Below are 15,892 nucleotides of genomic sequence, written 5' to 3' on the forward strand. Positions count from 1 at the left end.
ACTGTTGATGCTCTGCGCCCCTCTCATGTGCTGCCTCTGATGTACCTGCTCTGTTAGGAACACTGCGCTGTTGCTGTTATGATACTGCATTGTGCCTTCTCATGTGCAGCCTCTGATGTACCTGCTCTGTGCTTTGCCATGGACTGTTGATGCACTTAGCCCCTCTCATGTGCTGCCTGTGATATACCTGCTCTGTGCCTTGCCATGGACTGTTGATGCACTTAGCCCCTCTCATGTGCTGCCTGTGATATACCTGCTCTGTGCCATGGACTGTCGATGCACTTAACCCCTCTCATGTGCTGCCTCAGATGTACCTGCTCTGTGCCATGGACTGTTGATGCACTTAACCCCTCTCATGTGCTGCCTCAGATGTACCTGCTCTGTGCCTCGCCATGGTAATGCTCTGTGCCCCTCTCATGTGCTGCCTCTGATGTACCTGCTCTGTTGGGAACACTGCCCTGTTGCTGTTATGATACTGCATTGTGCCCTCTCATGTGCTGCCTCTGATGTACCTACTCTGTTAGGAACACTGCCCTGTTGCTGTTATGATACTGCATTGTGCCTTCTCATGTGCTGCCTATGACGTACCTGCTCTGTGCCTTGCCATGGACTGTTGATGCACTTAGCGCCTCTCATGTGCTGCCTGTGATATACCTGCTCTGTGCCATGGGCTGTTGATGCACTTAACCCCTCTCATGTGCTGCCTCAGATGTACCTGCTCTGTGCCATGGACTGTTGATGCACTTAACCCCTCTCATGTGCTGCCTCGGATGTACCTGCCCATGGTAATGCTCTGTGCCCCTCTCATGTGCTGCCTCTGATGTACCTGCTCTGTCAGGAACACTGCCCTGTTGCTGTTATGATACTGCATTGTGCCCTCTCATGTGCTGCCTCTGATGTACCTGTTCTGTTATGAACACTTCCCTGCTGCTGTTAGGATGCTGCATTGTGCCCTCTCATGTGCTGCCTCAGATGTACCTGCTCTGTTAGGAACACTGCCCTGTTGCTGTTATGATACTGCATTGTGCCCTCTCATGTGCTACCTCAGATGTACCTTTTCTGTTCTATCCAGTGCACATGCTCCTGCCTACTCTAGGAGTCATTTACTAATATGTGCAATAAAGCAAGTTATTTGTGTGTAGTGGTTTCTCAGTGTCATTCCTGGCTGTCTCCTTGCATTGTTGATATATTGGTGCTATCGTAAATGCTGTTTCCCCAACATGCACCTCCCCCTCCCCACGTCACAGCCCCGGCAAGTACTCCTCTTCCGACAGCGATTGGTGTGTTTGCGTACCTGCATCGTCGTCGGCGATGGTCCATGACTTGTTGGTGGTGGAGCACGAAGAGAATAGGTAATGCGTGCAGAGCTGGGTCCATGACAGCGATCTGCCTGTGGTGGGTATCTCTCTGCAATGTTTTGCCTCTCCGCTGTGGTGAATCCGCCGTGTTCAGGCTGGTGGTTTATCCACTGCGATTTGCTGTGTCTTTTACGCCATCGTGATTACGTGGACGGTCCGAGACGTCATTCCGTACGGCGGTGTCTCTGGTTGGTTACGTCCGCCGCGGGGTCGGGTGTATTTACGCGGCGGTGCTTGTTCTTCCGCGGCGTACGGAAATTTGACAGTGCTTCCCATCCTAATATGGCGGACGGACTGGCCGCGGCTGGCGGACTTCAAAAAGGCATTTTCCGCCTTTTCCAGGCCAAAGGTCGTCCTTCCGTCCGCCATCCTAATGGACCCCATAGTCTTAAGACCTACTTTTCAACTGCTGCCTAGTAGGCTAAGTGGTCCTGCCCCCTTTCTAGCCTTGTCTTTGCCATGACCTCTCTGCTATTGCCGGGACACCTCTTTTGAGGCTGCTGCCTGCTCTAGAACTGTTGTGAATTTAACTGAATTTAGTTTATGTTTTGGTAATGGAGATTAGGTCCCTAGGGCCTAATTAGGTTCTGGGAGGGGAGGATCGCATGCTTTCTCCCTTCGTTTAAAGTACTTGGCTTCAGAGGCCACAGCTACATCCAAAACAGCAGAACAGAATTACACCACATTTAGTAGAAAACTAGATTTTGGTCTATAAAGCATGCTTTTTGTAATTTGGTGTAAATGTGTTCAGTAGTTTTTGAGAAGTTATGGTTCACAATGTAAGTTTATGTCACGCTGCAGAGAATCCATGTAGCTAATGGATCTAAAGATAAGATTTGATCGACTACCTCCACACCAACAAAGATTTTTTAATTTAGGAGAAGGGCAAGGGGCCAACCTTTCTGAGCCTTAAGAAGGCTCCAGGGACCCCATCCCCTGAGGTTGATTTTTACATTCAATGGAAGGGGTGTCAGCTCCCTGTCCTGAGCCGTATACTGGGCCAAAGTTCCAGTGTAAGTGGGACTCCCATCTCCAGTGGGAGCAGTAATACTTCTGCCCGGTGGGAAAACATTTGCTTGGGGCAGGGAAAACATTTGCTCCTTCTGTGTGAGCAGAGTGAGAATTTCCTCCCACGGAACAGGAGTATCCTTGTTGCAGGATGGGTACTGACTGGGGAGCTGGCAAGGGCCACTGGCACGTGTGCACCCACCAAAACACAAAACAGCCGGATCCCTCCAGCACCCACAATGGATGCTGGCTGGGGTCCTGGTTGAGAAGCTGATAGATAGGGGCCAAGGGGGCTCTGGGTCTCCCTCCATAGCCCTCAATAGCTTTTACATATGTGGGTTTCCTGGCTGGGCCCCGGGGCACCTGCAAGAACTATAAAGTGTCTGGCTTCCACCGCCACCCACAATGGGTGCTGGCCGGGGAGCCCAGTTGGGGCAGTGGGGGGCCTAAGACTCCTCCTAGAGACCCAACAATAAAAAGCTGTGGGTGGCCCAGGTGGGAATGGAACACCCACAAAAATAATAATAAAAATAACTGGGGCAATGGCATCACTAGCATATATCGTAAGGGTTGTGGGGTGCTGCAGGGAGTACAGTAGCCCTCCAGAAACATTTCCTGGGGTCTATAGAACATGACCCCAGGAACATGTATTGATATATTTAAGCATTCCCAGAGCTGGAGTTTTGGCTCTTCAGCTTGGGAATGCAAGGACCCTTTGTGGTTGGTGTTATGGCCGCATTATGTTGCATGAAGAGTGTATACGAAAGACCCTGCCACTTTTTAATGTTTAATGTTGTTTTGACTATAAATGCTGTATTTAAATGTTTATTGACAGACATTGCAATGATCCCTTGCCAAAACCAACAGGCCTGCCTTTTACATATTGACAGTAACTTACATTAAAATAAATCCTAGAAATTCACAAAATAATGGTTAAAGAGACAGTTATAGTTAGGTATTCTTTGAAATTCACTGTAAAACAAAGGTTAAAGGGATGTTATAGTTAGGTGAAAATGTCAGTTAAACATATCATGTCAAACTAACAAAACAACTGAAAGAAAAATGTTCTCCAGGACACAAAGCTGCATCTGGAAATGGTCCCAGGAGCTCCCCAGAGAGGGAAGTATTTAACCACCTGACAAGCCACCAAGACGTGAACAAAGGCAACAAGGGTTATACATAGGTGTGAAGGATCACTGTGGCAGAGCCAAGAGAGCAATTTAGCATCGATCAGTGGAGCCCTGAATGATCCAGGAGTGGAGGAAATAGACAAAAGCCAGTCTTATGAAGCTGGGAACGGTAAACAGACATAATATCGAATCAAAAATATAGACAGGACATAATATCGAGTAAAAAATATTGACTACACAAAATATCGACCAGACATAATATCGACTACAAAAATATCGAATTATATCGATATCAATAGCCAAAATATCGAATCAAAAATATAGACTAGACATAATATCGACTATATAGAATATAGACAAAAGAAAAAGGAAAATAAGGTAAGTTTTGACTATTTTTTAATAATTGTGTAATATAAATCTGTAGCGGGTAGTGGGTTTATAGGGGAATAGGGTGGGAAGTAATTTAAATAGAATTAAATAATTATGTAATTATTGATAATAATGTTAAAAAAAATAATAATTGGTAATTAAATACAAAATAATAGGTAATTAATATTAATGGATTAATTGGTAAATAATTAATTTATAGTAAATTAGTATAAGTAGCGGGTAGTGGGTTTATAGGGGAGTAGGGTGGGTAGTAATGTAAATATAATTAATTAATTATGTAAATTATAATTAATTGTTAAATAATTATTAATAGGTGATAAAATAAAAAACTAATTGCTAATTTATAATAATTGTTTAATTGATAAATAATTAATTTATAGTAAATTAATTTCAGTACTGGGTTGTGGGTTTATAGGGGAATAGGGTGGGAAGTAAATCAATAAATAATTAATTAATTAAGTTAATTAATTAAATTGTTTAATTAAATAATAATTGTCCATGAAAAAAAAATAATTGGTAAATAAAAGTAATTGGTATAGGAAAATAAATTTACTTGGTACTAATTTTTCTATAAATTATAATTAATTATGAACTTTTGCCTATTTATACTGTTGTACTCACTAGAGTGGAAATAGTAATTTTAATCCCTACGCTATCCAACGTTTTCCCTACTGTTGCACCCACTGGAGTGGGAATAGTAATTTTAACCCCTACGCTATCCAACGCTTTCCCTACTGTAGCACCCTCTGGAGTGGGAATAGTAATTGTAACCCCTACGCTATCCAACGTTTTCCCTACTGTTGCACCCACTGGAGTGGGAATAGTAATTTTTACCCCTACGCTATCCAGCGCTTTCCCTACTGTTGCACCCACTGGAGTGGGAATAGTAATTTTAACCCCTACGCTATCAAACGCTTTCCCTACTGTAGCACCCACTGGAGTGGGAATAGTAATTTTAACCCCTACGCTATCCAACGCTTTCCCTACTGTAGCACCCACTGGAGTGGGAATAGTAATTTTAACCCCTACGCTATCCAACGCTTTCCCTACTGTAGCACCCACTGGAGTGGGAATAGTAATTTTAACCCCTACGCTATCCAACGCTTTCCCTACTGTAGCACCCTCTGGAGTGGGAATAGTAATTGTAACCCCTACACTATCCAACGTTTTCCCTACTGTTGCACCCACCGGAGTGGGAATAGTAATTTTTACCCCTACGCTATCCAGCGCTTTCCCTACTGTTGCACCCACTGGAGTGGGAATAGTAATTTTAACCCCTACGCTATCCAACACTTTCCCTACTGTAGCACCCACTGGAGTGGGAATAGTAATTTTAACCCCTACGCTATCCAACGCTTTCCCTACTGTTGCACCCACTGGAGTGGGAATAGTAGTTTTTACCGCTACGCTATCCAGCGCTTTCCCTACTGTTGCACCCACTGGAGTGGGAATAGTAAATGTTACCCCTACGCTATCCAACGCTTTAGCTATTGTAGAAATCACTACAGTTGTTACAATATTTGTTAACTATTTTGCTATGCTACGGTAAAATTATTATATATGTTTATTTAATATAAAAAATGTATATAAATATATGTATTATTTTTGTATATTTATTTTTAATTTAAAATAAATATTTATTAATATAACATTATTTTAATAATTTAAAGTAAGTTTAGAATAAATATATTTATTACAACATTAGTATTAACTTAATTTAAAGACATTTTAAAAAAACGATATTTTTTACAGTCTATATTTTAGTAACTCGATATTTTAGAGTCGATATTTTTGTACTTACCTGTTTAAAGATAGCCAGTCGATATTTTGTCCATCGATATTTTGTCAACGATATTTTGGCAACTCGATATTTTTGAGGTCGATATTATTTCAGTGATCCGCTGGGAACTGCTCTATAGTTGTCTGGACCAATATGCCACATTTCAAAAGAGCAAATTTGATGTGTAGCTGCATGTCAAACAAAGATTTATCAGGCAACAAGGAGCTTACATCTCCATGTGCCCTCCAGTAAGCATAAGACGTTAATGCCAGGAAATGCATATGTTACAGGAGTGATATCTTTTTGAAATTCTGGATGCTATGATCAGGTGGAAAAGCAGAAGGAGGACTTATACAAGCAGATAAGGCAAGCCCATTATAGACAAATTAGTTGTGCCTACCAACAAACACTGGCAATCTTTGTAGTAAAGTTTGAACTACATTCATGAACTACATTCATCTACCGACCACCTTCCTTTAAAAAAAACATTAACATTTGGGGCCAGATGTAGGTCGCCAATTACCGGTCGGTAACGGCCGATTTTGGCCGTTACCGACCAGTAATTGGTTTTTGAGATGTAGGGGGCCCGAATTTTACCGAATCAGTAAATTTACTGAATTAGTAAATTTACAGATTCGGTAAAATACCGACTTGGTATATTTACCGAATCGGTAATTCCAGATGTAGGTGGCACAGTTTGCAGTGCCACAGGCCCTTAGGAATTCTTATTTTACCACCCAATCCTATTGGGTGTTAAAATACCGAATTCCAGTGTACATGCACATCTGTGCATGTACACCTATGCCATGTGACACACAGACATGCCCTTAGGGCATGTATGTGTGCCACATGGCACACAAGCCTGCAATTGGGGTGCTACAGGGTGTCAAAGTGACACCCCGTTCCCCCTGCCAGGATTCGGTATTTCCCATTGATTCCTATGGCCTTCAAGGCCCATAGGAATCAATGGGAAATACAGAGTCGGTAAATACCGAATCGGTAATTGGAAAATAGAAATTACCTACATCTGCCTACTTCCAATTTACCTACTCTTAAATACCGAATCGGTATGATTCGGTATTTAAGAGTAGGTAAATCGGAATTACCTACATCGGGCCCATAGGCATTACAGTAACACATCTCTGTTTTACTACAACTAGTGATAAAGTAGTGGCTCTGAAGCTATGAAATGCATTTAGATAACATATTAGGAAAGCAGTTTATGGTGGTTTTCTTAGAGCCTTTCAATTGGATTTATAAAAGATAGTGCATCTTTTAGGACACCTCAATATTTTTAATGCTTGGGGGGCGTGGCCTGCTGCCCTGGAAGATAGCGGCATAGGCTGTGAGCTGAGCTAACAGCCTAAGTAATTCCCTTGAAATCCAGCATAATCCGTTCACCGAAGCGGACACTGAGGACGCCCACAGTCGTGGGAGTGTGGCGGCGGTCCGCGACGGTGACTGGTAGCAGCTTTGAGCGCCCGCAAGGAAAGTAACGCTTGGAGTGGACCCCGGCCTGGCAGAAATGGTGCCCGCCCGAGAAGAGTGAGCGGACGCTACCCACTGTCTTGCGGATGACTCAGCCCATCGGTGAGGCGGACGGAGCCCCCCTCTGAGTGGCTTTAATAATTCTCAACACCGCAAGAGCCCTGGAGAGGATCGGGAAGCGAGTGACAAGAGCGGTAAGCGGAGACTGCCACTTTAGGAGTGGGCCGCCATTTGCAGCGGGGTGAGGTGCAGCCTGTAGAGACCGGGGGCCTTCCCAGCACCAGGGGTCCTGCGGTTTGGTTCATTGGGCGGCGTACGGTGCCAGCCGGGTACCCTGGGCTGCAAGGGGCAACAACGACAGTGAGACCGGTGGCCAGCCCCTCCCCCATTTGTCGTGCGGTGGTGGTAATGGCTAGAGCGCTGCCTTAAAAAAACGCCTGGACAGTGACTGCGCCCTACATATCAGATCGGGGACCTACCGCACACAGACAGACACTACGCTTCGCAGGGGCCCTTGATCGTGGCTCCTGAACTGCCCCTTCAGACCTGGCATGAGCTCCGGTGAAGTGTAAGAGTGGTTGAGGACATTGGGAGCTGGCCGGTGTAATAGAAGCTCCCGCAGGTGCAATGGGTCAGAGACTTGGAGACCAGCGGGGTGCGGCCAGCTCAACGGATTCCTGAGACTGGTGGAATATCCAGAGGCCATGTGACACAGAGCTGCCTGAAGTGAGTGCAGGAATAGGTGGGGTTCCCTGGACTATTGGTGTTCAGCTCTATCCCGGCTACTGGCCCAACATTGGGCACAGTAGGGTCCGGGCCAAACTAATCAAATTGAAAAATACACAGTAGCAATGACACGAGAGGGGGGTGCGTCAGGTGGCGGTCAGGACGTTGACCAAGAAGACGGGGTCCCAGATCCCTCCCTGAAAGATATAATGAGAGCCATCAGAGACTCTGAGGTACTCTAGAGCCGAAATTGGACTCCGTGACAGAAGAAGTTAATCTCCTGCGGGCGGATTTCCGGAAAATGTCGGAAAAGTTCTCTGTGGCGGAAACTGGAATTGGGGGCTCCAGGCAAAGACGAAGAGACTGGAGGAACAGATGGCATATCTCACAAAGAACCAGGCTGACATACACGCTCGCCTGGTGGCCCAGGAAGGTTGGGCTCGGCAGAATAATATTCGCATAGTGGGAGTGCCGGAGGGACTGGAGGGGCCCTCGACAGACTGGTTTGTCGAGGACCTAATTCTGAATCACCTGAAACCAGGCGCACAGAGCCCTGGGAGGTAAGCCCAAGCCTGGGGCCCCTCCACGCACGATCATCGCCCGTATCCTCAATTTCAGAGACCGGGATGCCATACTGCAAGCAGCATGCACCCACGGGGATCTTCATCGGGACAATGCCACCATCCGCTTCTTTCCGGACTTTACTCTACAGGAACAACAGCGGCGTTCCTTTGACAGGGTAAAAAAGGCACTGCGGGACAAGGGCATGAAATACATGATGTTATTCCCGGCAAGACTCAAAGTCCTGGATGGAGAAAAGTCCTACTTCTTCAACACGCCGGCAGATGCACGCGACTGGTTGGAAGGCTGTCGCACTGTTGGTCGGCAGGGGAGACGGTAAAACACGGAATGGAACCAAGGAGACTGAGAGGTGGATCCGGAGCCTGAGCGAGTTCTCAGTGGCAGCATACAGCAGACTGCGGCGTGACTCTGGTATGAAGCTGGCGCTGCTGTGCCAGGTTTAAGACCCTGATAAAACTTTGACTTTGGCCTTGGAGGGGGGTGGCCAGTTGGTTTGGTTCCCTGAAGATGAGGAGATCGAGGCTGAGACCTTTTGTCTGCCTCTGGTAAGAGACTTTGATCGGGATACACATAGACTTGGTTCTTTATTGGACTGTGGGCCTGGTGGGGGGTATACCATAGTATGCGGGATGCTTGGGGTTGTATAGTAAGGGGGTGTATGATTCGCCACTAGTTGTGTACATCTTCCTTAGGTCTGCAGGCCCACGTTTCCTTCCGAATGGTTTTGGTTGTGTTATCGGGGCGACAGGCACTCTGCAAGTTTTCTCGGTGGGTGGTTGGAGGCTCACCAGGCAGGGCGGCAGGGAGGCGGGAGTTGGGGGGTTGGGATGTTGGGTGGGGGGGTTTCAGAGGGGATTGGGGAGTTTGCTAGGGGCCATTTTATGCAGTACATACTGGGGACTGTGTGGGGGAGGTTAAAGGGGGCTGGTTCTTGGGGAAAGTTATGTTTTGCTTATTTTCACTCTAGCTCTTTTGCAGGTGAGGTTGGCCTTGATTAGACACAGGGAGGTATGATTTATTCGAGAAGGTTGGGATACAAAACCACTAATGGGTGCTTCGACGCATGTTAAAATATGGACGGGGAACGTCAAAGGGCTGGGCAACAAAATTAAACGAACCTTGGTGTTGAAACACCTGGAGCGGCACCCCCCAATGTGGTTCTCCTGCAGGAGACACATCTGCGCTGCAATAGATGTAAAGCACTTGACCGCTTTGGGTGTAAAATGGTGGCCCACTCAGGGTTTACATCCGGTTCTAGAGGAGTGGGTATTTTGATTAGCAAGGCCCTCCCCATGGGGGTCTCGGGTTCATGGACCGATGACTTGGGATGCATGGCGGCGATGGCGGGTAGGTGGGAGAGGCGAACAGTGGTTTTGGGCTCATGTTATGTCCCACCTGGCCTCCACTCTACGACCTTTGCACGACTGGGCTCCTTTCTGGCAGACCTTCCATTGGGGACTCTTCTGGTGGGGGGAGACATGAATGCAGTAATGAACACCGAATTGGATCGGTCGGGTGGGGGGCAGGGGTTTAAGGGTGAGAAAGGGTTACAGGGATTCTTTGAGGCTTTGGGGCTGGAGAACCTGTGGCATGTGTACCCATCCCACACATAGACAATGCACGTTTGATTCAGCGAACCATGGGTCCTTCTCCAGACTAGACCACCTTCTAGCGCGCACCGACCTGATGGGAGACTATTTGGAACCCCATATCCTGGCCTGGGCGCTTTCTGACCACTCCCCAGTCAGCGTCATTCTAAAGGGACCGGTAATTAACAAGGAGGCATTCCTGAGGATAGACCCATGGCACCTTTCGGGACGACACCATGGGGGATAAACTTCGGGCGGGCTCTCAGCTCTACCTCGAAGAGAACCGGGGATCAGTGGAGTCTCACCTCACCTCTTGGAAGCGTACAAAACAGTCTTGAGAGGGCATGCCCAGGCCTTGATTGGGGTCAAGAAGAAAGAGGCGTCCCTGCAGATCAGGCAGTTACAACAAGAGATAGAAGATCTTGAGAGAAACGCAGACGCCGCGTCCGCAATTGACCACCATCACGTATTGGCTCTTAAAAATAAAGAACTCAGGGCTCTGGCGGAGGGCGAGTCGCGAGCCTACTCCCTGGCCACGCAACACCGGATTTACGATGTAGGGGATAAAGCCCTGAAGCTCCTGGCATGGCTTGAACGCAGAGACAGTGAGCGATCCTGGGGGGCAAGGGTGCGAGACAAGTCAGGCTCATTAGTGTCCACTAGCACGGACATAGCGGAGGTGTTTGCGTCATATTTTGAAGGGGTCTACACCCCGGTCTGTACTAGGACGGAGCAAGACTGTGCAAAGTTCCTTCATGATTTTGCGCTGCCCACACTGTCCCAGGTGCAGAGAGACAGTTTGGAGGCAGATTTGACTGGGAAGGAGATAAGGGAGGCCCTCAACTCCCTCCAATCCGGGAAAGCACAGGGACCAAATGGGCTACCAATAGAAATATTCAAGCGTCAGGCGAACGTTATCATGGGTCCCCTCCAACAGAAGCGCAGAAGGTGGGAAGACTACCCCCTGACCAGAGGGAGGCCAAGATTTAAGTGATTCACAAAGAAGGCAAGCCGGCCAATCAATGCTCCTCATATCGACCAATCTCGCTCATTACCCTCGAAGCAAAAGTTTTGGCTAAGGTCCTGGCTGATAGGCTGCTCCCGGTCCTACCAGATCTCGTGCATGTTGACCAGTTGGGATTTATGTTGCGTAGAAACACTTGCCACAACCTTAGTCGCCTATATGGCGTGTTATATATGCCAGAAGTAGTGGGAGACACTCAGACGGAGTTGATGGCGCTGGACGCCTCAATGGCAGTCAACACTATTGAATGGCCGTACCAGTTTATGGTTCTCCAACACCTAGGTTTTGGTCTGACCTTCTGCAGTTGGGTGCGCCTCCTGTATGAGCAGCCGTTAGCACGAGTGAGAGTTTATGGGACGTGTCCAGAGCCTTCTCACTCCGACAGGGCACGAGGCAGGGATGCCCCCTGTCTATTCGCTTTAGCCCTGGAGCCACGGGCTCACTGGATCAGGAGGGACAGGTCGTTTTGGGGTCTGGCGCTGAATGACGACTGGGAAGAGCGTATTTCCCTAGACGCAGACAACATCGTGCTATATATGGCCAGACGGTACCAGTCAATGGCACAGGCACTGCATCTTTTTGATCTTTTCGGCAGCTATTCAGGATATAAAATCAATTGGACGAAGTCAGTAATCTTCCCCTCTCGGGTCCTCTGCCGCGGATACCGACCAGGTGCCCTGCATTATTAGCGATGGACGGTTTCAAGTATCTGGAGGTGCATATTACCAGGGATAGAGCTGAGTGCCACCTCAAAAATCTGGAGCCCCAACTGCTGCATCTGGCAACTGATGTGGGCCACTGGCGAATGCTGCCTCTCTCCCTCATGGGACGAGCTGCAATGTTTAAGATGCTGGCAATGCCTAGGCTCCTCTATATCCTGCAAAACACACCATATCCGATATCACCAGGGGTCTTTAAACAAATATCACAGGCGCTGCGGACGCTGCTATGGGATGGTGACAACCCCAGAATTGCGCTGCGTAAATTGACGAGAGGGGGTGTACGATAGGGGGCTAGCCCTCCCAGACATGCAACTATAATACTGGGCCTCTCAGCTGCAGATGGTCAACGTCTGGGTGTATGTAGACAGGTCGGAACCGGCCTACAGGGTAGACCGGCTAGTGATGCCGGGTGGTAATTGCGAGCCAGTTATATGCCCGTAAGCCATGGGTGGATTGGCCTACGCACACAGGAGTGCTGGTTCACTGTTGGAGAGAGGCCAACACATTTCTGGGGTGGACGGGCTCCCTGACAGGCAGAACTGCCCTATGGCTCAGCGAGCAATTGGCAGACGTGACCAGACTGGATTTCTTTTGCGGCTGGAAACTCAAAGGCATGGAAAAACTGGGAGATGTATGGAAGGTGGATGCCCCCCGCTCGTTTGAATATCTGAAAAAAGAGTATGATCTGCATGACTCACAGCGTTACCCGTACCTGCGCTTCACGCATGCCCTACGCTCACAGATCCGGGGGGGTCTGCTTAATTCAGACACTCTGTTCATCACCACCCCCTTTTTTAATCGTTTTTGGCCACCATAAGTGTGGCAGGGTATACTCAGACATGAGTCCTTTGCTCACTGCACCACCAGGATTCAAGCAAGCCGGGCCGACGACGGCTGAAATGCCAGAAACCGGTCCGCGGAAGCTTGTCTCCTTTCCGGTGAAGAATTGGCTTGGTAGTTTGGTCTGCCCTGTTCCCATGAGGCACTGGGTCAGACTAATTTGCATATAGCCAGGTTCTGAACTGGGGTGATACAGTGAGTTAAATAACGGTGATGGATCAAGCCCTGATCTCTTGACTGGGTAAGAGTGGTCTGCTTAATTCAGACACTCTGTTCATCACCACCCCCTTTTTGAATCACAGATCCGGGGTGGCACGTCCATTCCGGAGTATTCCCCCATGGAGGATAGGCTGCTCCTTGATCCCATCTCTGAGAAACTTACTTCCACTATTTATCGCAAGCTCATAAACAATATGCCTGACCCGAGTGTTATTGCGGGAGAAATGGGCTTGTGACATAGGTGCAGTGGAGGATGACGACTGGCAGGATGCCCTGCAAAGCCCACGAGAAATAGCAATTCGTATCCAGTTTCGGTTGGTGGAGCTCAAAATTCTGCACCGAGTATACTACCCTCGCACTCACTTGTATACTTGGGGTAGGTGTCAGTCGGCCTTCTGTGCACGGGGATGTCAGGAGGACAGTTCCTTTTATCATACATTGTGGGAGTGCCCGAGATAGTGCCCTTCTGAACCAAGATCACGGATACGATGGCCGTGGCGGTGGGCTCGCCGGTTCCGCGGGAGCACAGGTGGTTACTATTGATGATTAAGGGGGCTACTGACAGGTCCAGACATAATGAGGTATGGCTGGTGCTGGCGGCTGGTGTTGCGAAAAGATATATTGCCAGTGTTTGGGGGGCACAGGCTCCTCCGCGATGGGACCAGTGGTTGCGAGATCTAGATCGATGTCAGAGAGCTGAGGAGGCCATTTATAAGAGTAGAGGATGCACCAAGAAATGGAAAAAGATTTGGGGGCCTTGCGGAAGTACAGGGATATGGGGGGTGGGTCGGGTTTAGGGTTTACAAATTGAATGTGCTGCTTGTGTTTCATGCCGGCCTTATAGTATATTGTGGAATGTCAATCTATCACATGCTATTTGAACAATGTTCTGTAATGTCTGATGATATGAGCTCAGTTAATAAAATATTTTTTAAAAATATATATATATTTGTAATGCTTAAACGACATACAAAGGAAAGCAGCACACATTAATATAATGTGTAAAAAGAGAAAATGAGAGAAAGAAAGGGTATATGAAGACTATTGTTTACGATTGTATTAACACTTTATTTTCAGAACACAAATACGTCTAACATTGTTTTCCTCTTTGAAATTAATTTTTCTCTCTTAATATTTTTAAACGCAGTCAGAAAGTCCTTGGAATTTTTACTCAGTTGACAATTCCTTTCTGATATTTTCAGCTGTCTGGCACCCAATGATACACAAAGTAAAAAATGTTTTAAAAAATTGCCCGGGAGGATTGTTAGATGCTTTACCTTTGTTCAATAAAATACGTCTTGAACAGTCTTTAAATTCTGCAATTTACATCATGCCACATTGGCAGGTGATAGTTTGGGGAATGGCATTAGAGTCATATGCTAAACATGTTATCTTAAATCGCAGGGTGTTCTGCAAAAAACTCAGAAATGAACGATAGTTGGCAATCAACCTTGACACTCAAACTTACCTACAGATTGTTTTCCAGATCGTGCTTAGAAAGTGAATACCTACTTACTACCTTCATATTCCATCTTAGAACTTCACTGTTATCTAATTGACAGGATGTATTTTATGCTGAAAGAAATGTTCATGTGCATTAGACTGCAATATGTGAATGAAACAAATTTTTATAAGAAATGCAGCTTTGGCTCTATAAATCACATCTTTATTCTACTGAAAATGAAACTATTCCCCGTTTACTACATATTAGTCCAGCATTTACAAGGCTAAAAACGTTTTATTTGAATAAGAGTCGTATATACTACATTTCACATTCTTTGTGGTGTGCCTACTCAATATCTGTACAAACTTTTAATAACGATGACCCTACAAGATGTATTAGATACGCAGAGATGTTCTATGTTGCACTGACTAACCAAATTATGATGTTTTACGTATAAAATGCTATATAATGAACTCAATAATGCTAATCATATGTTGTGATACGTTTTTCTTTCAGTTTGTGATGTTCCTGTCACACTTTTAATGTGTTCTTGATGTTTTTGCATAATATTAAACAACAAAATTCAATGCCCTAAAACTACCCCTGTACCCCATAACCCAAAACTATATCTGAACCCTTAAAATACCCAAACACCCCAAAACATATACCTCAGTACCCCAAAACATATACCCCTATACCCATACTTACCTTATCCAAACATTAAAAAAAAACATGCTTTTACCATTCATGCATTTACAACGAATTTCGTTGTAAATGTATGCGTGGTAAAAGCATATAAAATGTAATGCCATGCGTTATAATGGCATTGCGGAGTGATGGTACTTTCGTAATGAAAGTATGCGGAAAGAAAGTTGCGGAATAATGGGTGTTTACCCTCCTCCGGTAAGTACATTGGTAGCACGGCGGCCCACATCTCCAGCAACATACTCATATTTTTTCACCACCCATTTGAAAAATGCACAGGTCTTTCTCATTGATGGCCAGCACCGACATACACTTTTAGACACACCTCCCGCCACAAGTTCTTGAATTGCGAACTTTAGAGCTGGGGAGCTACGTTCGAATCTCGGCATCAGCTCAACATCCTGTGATTCCAGGCAAATCGCTTTGTCTCCCCGTACCTACCACAAATGAATGTGTTCTTCTGTAATGTAAATTGTGCTCATGCCATGTTGTCGAGTTCATTCTATATAATATTGCAAGGAAAAGTAAAGTAGGGAAACTCGAGTTCACACACTACTGAACGCTCAATCTTAAGTGCATCAGCAGTGCACTGTGAATCGGAGAGTTTCACAGGCCTGTCACAGATAAGAAATGCTATCAGAACGAAATCCTACAAAACAATATGCTACTGGCCGGCAGCAATTCATACCCGGACAACGTCGGGACGGGCTGCTAGTGAAATATATAGTTGTCCATGCATATATAGCATTTCTTCCACATGATGTACTGAATGGTTCTATTGAGATGGATTGTCTACTTATCTATCATACCCATTAGATTAATGGTAAGATGGATTTCTCAAAACCTAGATCAAATACATTAACTGTCTCTTTAATGTGCATAAAGTA

Source organism: Lissotriton vulgaris, chromosome 9 (genome assembly GCF_964263255.1).
Source record: "Lissotriton vulgaris chromosome 9, aLisVul1.2, whole genome shotgun sequence".
Lineage (NCBI taxonomy): Eukaryota > Metazoa > Chordata > Amphibia > Caudata > Salamandridae > Lissotriton > Lissotriton vulgaris.